At 36.9% G+C, this 13447-nt stretch overlaps 1 long non-coding RNA gene across 1 annotated transcript; it reads left to right on the plus strand.

The window, feature by feature from the left end:
- Window positions 1-1481: 1481 nt before the first annotated feature.
- On the plus strand, window positions 1482-2457 carry LOC124143911. Its single transcript, XR_006862338.1, has 3 exons — window positions 1482-1513; window positions 1751-2022; window positions 2374-2457. It is a non-coding gene; the product is annotated as an uncharacterized LOC124143911 (long non-coding RNA).
- Window positions 2458-13447: the final 10990 nt, after the last annotated feature.

Below are 13447 nucleotides of genomic sequence, written 5' to 3' on the forward strand. Positions count from 1 at the left end.
CGTCAGATGCTATTTGGTTTTATTCTTGAAAAATTGTTCTGAACCTGTGAAGAACGAGGTGTAACTATACCTAGCATGGTAACCACGTTTTGTGACAAATGTCTCATGAGTCAAGGAATGAAGTCTTTTCACAGGTTTGTCATGTAGGGAAGTTGGAATAACAGCAGGATAAACAAATAGGGGATACGATGACATACATATAATCAGGTCAACCACACCTTCTCTAGATGGGCTTTCTGTTACCGTGGGGCATGTGAAACCTATCCACGGTGGAAGATTCCAGTTTGGCATAGGTTCGAGGTAATTAATGCTTGTCGTACGAACCGACAGCGAGGATCGGGTAGTAAGCATCCGTAACGTTGTGGGACGCTGCTCACATGATCTGCCACTGGTTTGTCCGGCACAGACTAGTATTACATCCACCTACCGGCCTGTCATAACGCTGGAATGTTGCTAAATATGGCGTAAACGTCAAACAAACTCCCAAGAAATCTATCCGGCACAGGTGTACCTATGTTAAAGCCCCGAATACTGAAAGTTTATAATGTATTTGTTGGGACTTGACATGATCTGACATTAATAATACACTATTCATTATCTACGGTCTATCACAATAACATAGTATACATATCATAGCATGATTTAAGACTTAGCTTACATTATTGAAATGTAAAAGCAGTTACATTGTATCTGAGGCGGGTTTCTGTTGTCCTCTCACCATAAACACACACAGTTGCACAACCATCCAAATATGGCTTGTTTCAAAGAGCGTCATACGACTCTTGCTCAGAAGTTAATTGAACAAGGTTACAACATCCAAGCCCTCAGTAAAGCTTTCAAAAGATTTTAAGGTGGACATATGGAGGACACTTTGACACATCAGTGACAAAAATGATGTCCGATGCAATTCCCTATTTTGACTTGTACCATATGTTCCCATGTTTTTTTTCAGGTGAACAATTGACTTGCCTTTGCATGTGTTCGTGACGGGTACCACCGATGTGGCAGGATACGCTCACCTTTTCGCGAACACCTGTTATCATTACTGTTAATAGTGATTCATAAACACATGCTCATGATATAGTCGGAATTGTACAATCGACTCTGTTTTATGCAGGGACTTCTTTTGGATATGGAAAGGGTTTTGTCGCTTTATTAATTGAACTATTCCACACTAGATCAGATTGTGATTAGGTATGATAAAGGAGGCACATACACATATGTCATACCCTACTTAGCTACGCCAATTTCACGATATGAATAATGGCTTTCCAACGCATTGAGTGATGAGCATATCAATGACCCATGATTGCAAAATGCACAGTAATTTGGTAAATGACCTAATCGTAACGATGATATGCTTTGTGCTCCAAGAACACTAGTAGGTGACACATTTATGATGAATTGACATGTTCCACGTATTCACATTGCACATCAACATTGTGTGTATATAAACCCCTATTTCCTTTCAAAAGGGAACTCGACCACTGCCCAAGCACCTAGGCTTTGAAAGGTAATGTTACAATAAAAAACAGAGATTCATATTTGTTAACGAATATTGACCGTCTAGGCTATCATAAAATAGTGTGTAATAAATGCACATAATATTGGAATCATTGTGGTTTTGAAACAAGAAAGACGTTAAAGCTTGCATGTGTAACAGAAACATTAGCTGTCAACAAAAACGAGGTTCTATTACAGTACTAATGAGAAGATATCTCCTTAAGACACATAAGTATTTCTTTTCCAGCAGACTGCCATTTACCATGCATTTGAAGTTCGTCTTCCTCCTTCTTGTCGTCGCTGTTGCCGCCTCTAGCGGGTACAGATCGCCCAACTACTGGAGGAACTTTGCTCAGTATAACTATATGAGTGACATGGACACTCCTGACTACATGGACGACGACTACAACTCCATGTACATGTATGGAAGAGGATGGGGCTACCGCAATACTGGGCGTGGCAACAACAACTTTTTCGGGAGATACAACAGATATTAGACTTTTAATAACCAGTTCTGAGGTGAGAAGAGAAGACATTCTTTCTGATGTCTCATCAATTATATCATTTCCTATACACCAACACTTTTATCCTGATCATGCTGTCCAAATATTGTAAATGTTTGATATCAAAGATACAGGTACCGATAACGAATAAATAATGAGTTTGTGTATACTTAGATAATCTCACAGTATAAACGTTATTGAAAACTATACTTTTTTATTTAGATAATTTTGATAAATAAATAATGTATCAAAAATTTAAAAACAACAATCTGAAGTTAAATTGACATAAAGGTGGATGAATAATTTTCTACCCATTGAAATGTGTACGCTCATGTATATTTACAAAAGTCTGTTTTAATTTTTTCAGATGGTTTCCAAGGTAAACTAGGTTCTGCTTGATATACACACTGTATTACATCAGAGAAACTGAATAAACATCGAATTGAAGGGACAATGTTTCATGTTTTAGTTTGCCATTGCAATACCAGACGAACGTTTTTCTATACGTGGATAATTGCTGATGCACATTCATGCCAATCTCTTAACATTAAAAGTTCCATGAATTACATTTCACACACACACATGGATGCCATATTTCCTCTTGGACACTACGGATCCTGTAAGACTGAACTCTACCACGTGTAAAAGTTTGTCATCTGAGTTGTCGGTATGATACTAATCCTTACTATTTGAAGGCACTTGTGTTTTTGCACGCGAAAGTCAATGTTTAATTAATGTCTAGGGAACACTGTTAGGGATTTTCTCGTGTTCTCTGTAATCTCGCGATCTCGACTTGTAACAACTGTAGTGTGGAACAAGAGTGTTTTAGTCGCTGTCCGCGGACATACGTAATACGATAACTCCCAATTACGCCTATGCACATGGTTCTTTCTTGATCTTCTTTTTCCACATTTACATATTACGAGACCACGAGACTGGACATTACTTTATTCCATAGATGACACACAATCAGCAAGGTTACCACCTGATCTTTATTTTTGCGACAAGAATGGGAAATTGTGGTCCCTGCCTCGGGGTGATATCACCAATGTTTAAAAAATACGTGAAGGTTGATACCAGCACACAAAACTTGGGTTTTGTTCAACATGTATTTACACATAAAATACATTAAAAACGATATCAGCAAGGCCACGGGAATGGGCAAATGGGACCTATTCTGACTCAGGGTGAGATCACCGCACAAAAAAAGCATGGATTGTTTTCAACATGTATTTCCATATAAAATACATTTGACTTTACATTTGAAGTTAATGAGTATTTGCGTTAAAACCATCATTTTCATCCAGAGAAGAACTTCAAGATAAATGTAGACAAATATGTGAAACAGTGAATTATATTATAATTATAGCCTAAAATATTTATTTTTTTATGTTTACGTGATGTAAACGGTTCATAACAACCACATGATTACTAGACCACAACAAAAGGGTTTCCAAAGGTATCGGCGTAAACAACACTGTACCTTACTTCTTCCAAATCTAGAACAATAATGCCCTCTTGATGAAGAGCCGGTCGTCGATGTCCACTGCATATGACGATTATTACTTTTTGTGGAAAATTTGTATGAATACTTGCTAGCTGCTGTAAATATCGAATGGGTGATAAATGTCTAGAGTGTTGTACAAATCCGTACAAAGAGAGATATATTGTTGTGTCCGGCAAATGTACCACCAAATCCCTGTCTCAAAGGCTAAACATAATCCTAAATACAATCAAGGAAGGTCTTTCTTTATATTCACAGGACATATTTGAGACAAGTGGAGTTAATACAATGTGGGCTCTCAAAATCTCAAAGGATTCGCTTGACTATTTACAGTCTCAGAAAAGAACCAAGTTCCAACTGTGTACACTACTTTCCCACATGACAATCTTAAGGATAAACTCCTTGATCCATGGGGATTTTGGTACACTTCTCCACTGCTAATTACCCCCGACTATATATATATATATGTTCTCTGCTTCATAGCATTTATTCACGTGATGAAGGAGTAAGACTTAGTATATGCTCCGAAAAGTTGTGTTCCTCAAAATAAAGAGGTTGACATCATAAATTCTCTTCCTTATGTGTATCACTTCTAAATGCCATTTCAAGACTTCTGGAATATTGCTCGACATGAAGGGAAAGTTGACTACTGGAAAGTTTAAATCATCCCTCTTGTCATACAGTCTGGTGGCCATGGAGAGTGTTCTGTCACTCTGAATCTTTATCCATAGGTCTAAATATGAAACAGATGCTTGGACACGTATGGTGAAAATTAATCTAACTTTTAGAAACACGTACATAACTAAAGATATATTCGTGACGATACGCGATATTGTATATCACATACCTCCACGGTGGTAATCGGGTGCTCACAGTTCTGATATAATCCAGAATCAACCATAATGTAACACGTGACTCGATATCGACCAATCAGCTGATTTGCCTTTACTCTATACAATGACGCCTTGATAGAAACCTTAAATGACACACCATTAACATATCTAGGTCTACTGAATAAATTTCCATCACATTCTGAACGAACGGATCACAGCTAAATATTATCAGGATTGATTTACGCCACCAACATTTATATCGTGAGAGGTCAACAAGACAGTTTCTGTGTTAATAATACTCGCACAGCTTTAAGTTGTCTAAATGAACTTAAAATGAACGGGATCCATGTTCGTTGTGTAGTAGTTATTTATCATTGAATGAAGGTATCTAGTCAGGAAGTATCGTCTTGATGGTGCAGGGAAGCACTTGCTTCAGAGACTGGTAGTGTTCCTTGCTTATGTGTGTTGAGTGATTTTTACAGTCTCTAAGGTACAAATGTATCAATAGCATTCATTGTATTCAATTTGTTTTAACATAGCATCCATTATATAATTGTTTCCCGTCCCATCTGGGGTGAGGTTCCTTACTTATGCTAAGTGAGGAATCTTTGTCTCAGTTTCTATATATTCGGGTTTCAAATCTCTCCTTATTTCATGTAAATATGTAACCCGTGCTCTACTCTCAGGATACTTATAAACTGTTTCATCCAATAAATTTAAGAACATACATGTTTCGAATTATCAATATGAATATCGTACCGCGGAAACGTCAGTTAACATATTTATGTGATTTTAAATAGTACATGTATTAATGGTTTGCATGCACTGAGTGGTAATTACGTACATATTCATCAAATTGAAACGTGTTTTTTGTTATGAAATCGTGTACCTGAAATATGTTTCCTTTCCCTGGAACATTTGGAAAATTTACTTTATAAACATGTATGTTTTAAAATGCTGTCCACATAGTGAAAGTTTGATGTGTTACTGTTGAATATCTATAATTGACTTCAATGAGTCAACGTCAGGCTGGTGGGTGGTGGTGATTCACAATGACACACTTAGCCCGGGACTTCACAATAAAAGGTGTTAGTTTAGTAATTTAGAGATACAAATTCACAAAACATGATTGTATGGAATGAATGTCATTCTTGTCAGTCTTGTCAATGATGTCTATTGATATGGTACTGTGAACCTTTTAGAATTTTGAAAGTGTTTTATCCTTAAACAAACTTTTCTCAAATTAAGTTTTGAAATCCACAAATTTGAAGAGAGGATAATATACTGAACTGTAAGCAGGGTGTTTATTATAAAATCCACAAAAACAACGTACAAATTATTACTCACTGATGAAGATTAACAAAATTGTTTTCATTGTATGCTTTTCGATTCTACTGTCATAAATTCTTAACTACAGGAGTGGTTTGTAATTGCCAAAGAACCTTACAAAACAAGAAATTCTAAATTAGCTTTAACTCCTACATGTGAGCCCGAAAAAGCCCCGATCAACAGACAGTGAATTTAAGAGTAGAAAACCTTAACACGCGAATGATTAATGTGTTCTATGTTCTATGATCTCATGCAAATGCATAAACATGATACCTATACATGTACAACTCTATTGATAATACACGAAAAGTAATACTCCATTTTAAAATCATGGTTTTAAATAACACTGTATTTACATTTTGCAAGTCAACCTTAAACATGTATTCAAGAAAAACAGAATCCCACTCAGCTCCTGTCAATTTTGTTAAAAAAATCGACTTAAACAAAAAGTACTGATATTATTATGTCATATCAAAAGGTTCGCTCGTCACGCCGAAGACCCGGGTTCGATTCCCGACATGGGTACAATGTGTGAAGCCCTTTCTGGTGTCCCCCGCCGTGATATTGCTGGAATATTGCTAAATGCGGCGTAAAATCTCACTCACTCACTCACTGTTCAGCAAAGCTCGTCAGTGACATTATAGAAGCGTATAACTTCTACGAAAGATAAGCGTGGGTGAATGAGTAAGGCAATGTTGCTAGATGTCGCAGCCAGCAATATTCCCGCTAAATCATATCTGCCTGCACGGTCCTGACTTCATGAAGTGATATGTCAAACCCGTTTCACATGTCATCTGGCGATTTACCATTAATTACTACATGTTCAAACATAATCATTACATTTGTCAAGTACCTATCGGAATTGTGGCGGTAATTGTCGCCTGAAGAACATCACGCGTTGCATCGGTGATCACAATATGATGTCATTATTAGAGTGACAGTTCAGAAGTGATGCAAATACGCCATATGTGAATTATTGCTCATTGAGTATTACTGGCACTGCATATGTATATAAGGTCAGGCTCAAGCTTTATAGGACACACTCATCCATTTACCTCGAAGATTCAAATCAGCCTTTGAATAAAGATATGCATCATATTCCATTGTTCATGCTGCACATGCGGTCATGTGCATTCATTTAACTGAATGGCAGTAACTGATGTTGTGATTGTAAAGAAGAGATCACATGCTGTTAATTTATGTTTTGTGTTCTTTGTAATACAAATTGATAAAAGACATATATTTTCATGTTACTAACTGTGAGAGTTTACATATGCAGTAATATTGTAAAATGTAATTGCGACTGGAAACATACTACTACCTAACACTGACGTTTATTATTTCAGCCGTTTCAAATACAACCATGCAACTGAAGATTGTTTGTCTACTTCTGGTCGCCACTGTGGCCATGACAGCCGCCTACAGGGGTCAGTACAACTCTCTGAGGAACCAAGGGCGTTACGGTCGCTACGGCTACGACATTGAGGTTCCTGACTTCCCCGACTTTGACAGCTACATGTTCAGATATCTGATGGCGAGAGGTCGTCAACAAGGCAGACAGAGCAGACAGAACACGAACCGCTACAACAGATTGAGGAACCTTGCCAGACTTGAGGCTTATGACCTTATCTGAGGTAGGTGAGAAATAGTCAGTTGTTTCCCATTTACACCATTTTACACACACAAGCGCGCGTACACATTGTGGTGTGTGTAGTCGGACGAAAAATATATTAACTGTCTGGCGAAACATATTTGTTTCTGTCTTCAGAAATACAGAACCTGAAATCGATTATGTAATGATATGTTTTGTAATTTTTCGCTGGCAAGAGATATTTGACTACCATTTCAATTGCTTCCTCTCATTACTTGCGCCCATCTGCAGAAATTCACATCGTTCTTGTTCCAATTTTTCAGCAGGCATCGATCAGTGAATCTTATCAATTAATCCATCACTAAGAAAACGTCGTTTTTTTCCGTATATGGTCATTGGACGGAAAAACGACTAAAAATTCATTAAAATTGATTAATTGGTCAGCGTCTTGAAAGTGTCCAGAAAAGGGTCGAGTTTTTCAAGCGTAAAATGGACGGAAAAACGATGCTTTTTGCTCCGCCTTGTACAACTGTTAACGGCCAATCAGATGGCGCTGGTCCCCCGACGCACGTGATGTCCAAGGCTTCCTTTCGGAAGCTTTAGGTTTCGTATTTCTGGCATGCCTTGCTCTAGTATCTGTCGCGCGCAGTGCAGCGAGATTTGCTGATAAGCTAGTTTTAGGATATGTTACATGTTAATGGAATTCAGACACGCGCCAAGAAGTCAAACCAAACAATGTTACTAAGTTTATTGTGGTAACGGCTATCTACAGTTACCCCTATCGGATAATGGGTTGTATTTCATTTGGTTATAACAATAACTAATTTTTTAATGTGAAGTTTACAAGATATACGACTTGGACGCGAGGTCGGTCACATGACGTTCTTCACGTGACTGTATTATTGAAAAGGCGTAAACACTGACTACTTCCACATTCCTGGGGAAAACCCTTGGAATTCCCTGGTACGAATTCATACAGAAGCGTGGTTGAAAGCCCATTTAAGGTTACCCTCGCTACAACCCATCCCAGAGAGAAAAAACACGAAAAAAAATCCAAACGGTCGCAGTGACAATTTACAGAAATCTATGAATTTACCTTAGTATCTACTTGACACATCTTCACAATCACCTTTCAATGATCGGCCAATTGATCAGTGATGCCAAAGGCTTGAAATAGCAACAGGTTAATTAACAATTTCGAAAATATCTCCCGTCACGTTTATCGTGTCGGCCATTTTGACGTATTGTACTTGATGTAAATGTATTACGACGCTCTGTCATTGTAATTGACTTACTGAGGTAATTCTGTAAAAGATTTTCTCATCTAATGAGGATATTGTTTGGAATATATTTCTTGTAAACATACTAAAACATATGTTCCTCGCTTTGGGGGGAACTATTTTATTCCGGGGTGGCCCATTAAATCTAGTAGTAAGTCAAGGCACCATGCGTGATCTGTTATTTTATGTGTTTATATTACGATTTGGGGCGTTAATAAAATACACTGACGCAAGTATATTCTATTCAAATCAATTGGATAATTGAATATGCTTTCTTTTACATATAACATAACATCACTGCACAAAATATGAACAGTTGCAGTAACACACTACGGTAATCGCATTAAACATCATTTTCAACTGTACAGTATTTCAGTATTTCAGTTATATCATGGTGTATCAGACTGATGTGGGATAAAAATCCGAAGTGGTTCAGGTCATCCAATGGGTGTTCGGGAAAAGGTGAGCGTATCCTGCCACACAAGTGGCACCCGTCACAAACACATGCAAGGACAAGTCAATTGTTCACCTGAACAAAGCACGGAAACACACAATAATGCCCGTCCTCAGTTTTACCGAGCATGTAAATTATTTTGTCCGTCAAAAACATGGACGAGTATAAACAATATGTTCATTCACGTAATACATGTCATACATTTGACAAAGTGTATTGACTCGGAGCATTATTGTTAATCACAGCGTATGCAGTTGAACTCATCACCCATCCCATTATTGAATACCCTTTTTGAAGATCTATGAAATCAGAAGCTGCAACACTCTATCTTTTAACTGGCATGTCAGACTTCTATTTCATTACTCAGTTTTATTTGCACGGATTACTATGGAAGGGACATTGTCTCGTTGTCGCATTGTCGCATTGACGCCTTCACAAAAACAAGCAAAACGTGTCAAAATTAACAAAAGCGCGACAATTGGCCATTTGTCGCATTGTCGCGTGTTCGCATTGTCGCTCTTTGATAATCCTTTTCTTTATTTTACAAAAGGGGGACGATGCCGTAACGCGACATTTTCAAGGTCAAAATATGTCTCGTTGTCGCATTGTCGCCCCATCACAAATGTGTATAAAAGGCGTAAAGTTCAGTTATTGTTACAGTTAGGAAGTTCAACCTGATAAATGTACGTCTTGAAATGAAAACACAAGTCCGTCCGCGAGTCCATAACGTTTTATTGTGAGCTCTTCTCTGAAAGTGCTTAGTGTTCAACTCCCAGTTCCAAACACGTAGTACCTCCCCAATAATCCACATACCTCCAGTGCAGTGGTCTTCCGGAAGATCTTACTCTTGACCGTATTAGACAACTGACGAGTGCACGCCTGACCTGTGACCTCGTTGCAACCCTCGTGATGTGTTTGCCGAAGGGAGAGGTGTAGGAAATGTGTGCTCCAGCCCAGCGCAGGGCTCGCGACACACTGTATACTGATGTATACAGTATATTGCAGTTGATATACTGTATACTGCATGTGATACTTATTTGCAGAAATGTTACAACTTTCAAGATTCAAGATTCAATTGGCATATATTTCATATACAACAGACCGCCGTCATATATCACTGGAATACTGTTGAGAGCGGCGTTAAAACAAATTGTTTTCATAATGGAGCGCTGCAGTCATTTAAAATAGAACCGTATACATATGTACATGTAATACCAACTCACTCTATTTGTTTCGAATATTCAGCAGAAAATATATTATTAACCAGGTCTTTGGGAAAAGATATCAGATTTTTATAAGCAGCCACATAGGGATGATAAAGGACCACTCGCTGATTAGGTTCTTGTTTACTTAAGAGCAGAGTTGGCCATGTTAGACGATATAACCAAAATCCAGGCGCTCCGGCGGGGGGCAAGCTGGTCTTGTTAGTGTATGGTATGAGCTGTGACGTTGACCCAAGAGAATAATGTAAAACATGAGACCATCTCAAGTCTATAATGATTGGGAAAGTCTAGATTTCGACAGCTCTAGCCTGAAATTAAGAATTGTTCTATACTCCATTTTAATTGTATAATTTTCATTTTGTAGACATGGATGGACCAACAAGAAAAGAAATTGATGGAATATTAATATCACATGTTACCACTGATCCAGTTAAATTCATCACACAATAATAAATTAGTATTTGACATTACGGCATTTGATTATTAGGGCATGATCATGTACATATTCACTGTAGTAATGTACACACCAGTCAACTTGATTATATTTTTTATCAAAGTGTAGCGCGGCATCAACGATTACTTTATGATATCCTCACTTGTCATCGATGTATTGACATCGAACAATGGACGGCAATTCGAAATTCTTATGGATAGCTTCAATAGGGACAGCGCCGGTGTCAGTACAATTTTCCTAGTTAAAATAAGTATCTACAAAATATAATCTGAAGCAGACAAGAACAAATATTTTTTTATTAATGCTTACTTTCATGGATAGAATTAAGGCAATCTAGGCTTGCCAAATCGTTCTAGACTTGAGCTGGATTCCTTTTAAATTTATTCTGTATGGTCTGGGAGACGAACGGGCGTCAGTATCGCATGGAGAACTGGGACAGCCTTAATCAGTGTAATCGGATATGTTGTGGAGTTTCGGTTTGGGGCTGTTTGCTGAATATATAGAATTGCGAGTTATGTATACTCTGTATTCTTTCGTCATGGTAGCATATATATTTTCTATGTTGCTTTTTGAATTATCCACAAATAATGAGAACTACAATGTAAACCTCTCTCTGGAGATATGAAATAATACTACTGAAGGGCATATCTGAAAAATGGGACTTCTCGACAAATATTTCTTTCTTAAATACTACCCGTTACAGGCATTCCGATCATTATATCATACTTTGTACAGTTTAAAAGTCAAATAATGGCAAATTGTGTATCTTTCTACATTTTGAATTAATTATATTTTCTGAAATAAAACCTTAGCATCAGATAGTGATATACACGAATATGATCTATACTATTATAAATGAATTAACAATTTCGTATTATGAATTAGATAAACAGAAATATGATAGTAAAACAAATTATTTTAATCTATTCTTGTGAGTAGGTAACAAGAGATCTAGGCAACGCACTAACGTAGCCATTTATGAAAAATGAAATATTAAAAGTTTAGGGGTTTGAACATGCACATTGAATGACAGGGAAGAAAGCAACGCAATAATTAAATTATGAATCAAATTATTCTATAAATATAACAGAATATTTAGAAAATATAAGTTTAATTTCTCATTGTTGGAAGGTGTTTAATAATTATATAGATTTTGTTTGATTGTTTGTTGTTTAACGCCGCACTCAGCAATATACCAGCTATATGACGTTGGTTCGTAAATAATCCAGTCTGGACCAAACAATTTAGTCATTATCATCAAGAGCACCGATCTACGCATTTGGGATACGATGACATGCATCAACCAAGTCAGCGAGCCAAGTCGCCTTCGTAGAAGCATAGGTTGTTGAATGCCTATTCTAACCCGGATCTTCACGGGTATTTTTTTAAATAATAAGGTACAATGAAATTCTGTATATGTCCATAATAAGTGTGTATAAGTAGATGGATAATATGTCCATACACGCCAAGTAAATGGTATATGCATTAATTTAAATGCAAATGATTCAATGATGAGTTCTTTCACAAGTCCATATTTCAAGGCATGTATTTGATATTCATAATAACTCCACAAAAGCTACACAATGGCAACAAAACGGTACCAGCATCACAGATACCAATAATACATGAGATACATATAATTACTTTAAAGTTAAAACATGTATCTAAATAGAAAATTAGAAGGATACACTTCCGACATTTTTCGTATTTTGTTTTCGTTTGGAGAGAGAAGTTGTGATTGGTATCTGATGGGTGCAAACAGGTGTTCCCTTCCGCCCAGGCCTTGCGGCAATGCTATAGCCCAAAATGAAACAAGCCTTGTTCAACAGGTTCAGACTCAAATTTCTATCCAACTTGGGCTCCTTTTAAATTTAAATATAATTTCTCGTGTCGATATGTGTCAGAAGAAATGAAATATTACAGCACTGGTGAATAGGTTATATGCGCATGTCAGCGTCGATCCTATAATATCCTTTTATGCAAAATACATATATACTGATGAATTAAGGTAGTAATACTACGCAAATATATGTCCAGATGCATACATCAGTACCATCTCGTGATCTTAATTCGTGCTTTGAGCCCTTTTTCTACCGGAGATTCTGGGGTGTTACATCACACCAGAAAGTCAGGTCCAAATTCAAGTCATAATTTCATGGTCCGTCTTGTATGTTGGAAACCAATATCGCAATATGGCTAAATATTGCTGAACGTGGTATTAACCCGATTACTCACATAATTATTCCATTTTCTACAGTCATCTACGAACACTATCTTTAAGGAGGTATATCTGTATCATCCAAATGTCCATACATATATGTCCACATTTATATGTATAAAGCAAGTCGTTAAAACAAGTTAAAAGATAAATGTTAAGCATTTCCTCTGTATGGATTTATATAATGTAATATCGTTTTAATGTAATGCTGATGCAGTAAACGTACCACAGACCTAATGCTAGAATAACATATAATTTCTGAAATGAACATATTTTACAGAAAAAAACAGTTGTTTAAACAATACTTATAAAATATAAGAACAAGGAGCCAAGAGCCAAATATTGGGCTGTGTTGGACATATTTGTTTCGGGGTCTTATGACAGACAAACCTGATGCCTTTAAGTATAAAGATAAGTAAGTATAGATGTTGTACATATTCAAATATGTTCGTGATTAACCCAACCTTGAAAAATATTGAAAGATGAGTGGTAACTATTTATGCCATTATTTCAAATTAGAATGAGAGCACATCAGGAAAGCATGGTACTTTAATA

This window comes from Haliotis rufescens, unplaced genomic scaffold (genome assembly GCF_023055435.1).
Source record: "Haliotis rufescens isolate VD_foot unplaced genomic scaffold, xgHalRufe1.0.p SCAF_12, whole genome shotgun sequence".
In the NCBI taxonomy this organism is placed as follows: Eukaryota; Metazoa; Mollusca; class Gastropoda; order Lepetellida; family Haliotidae; genus Haliotis; species Haliotis rufescens.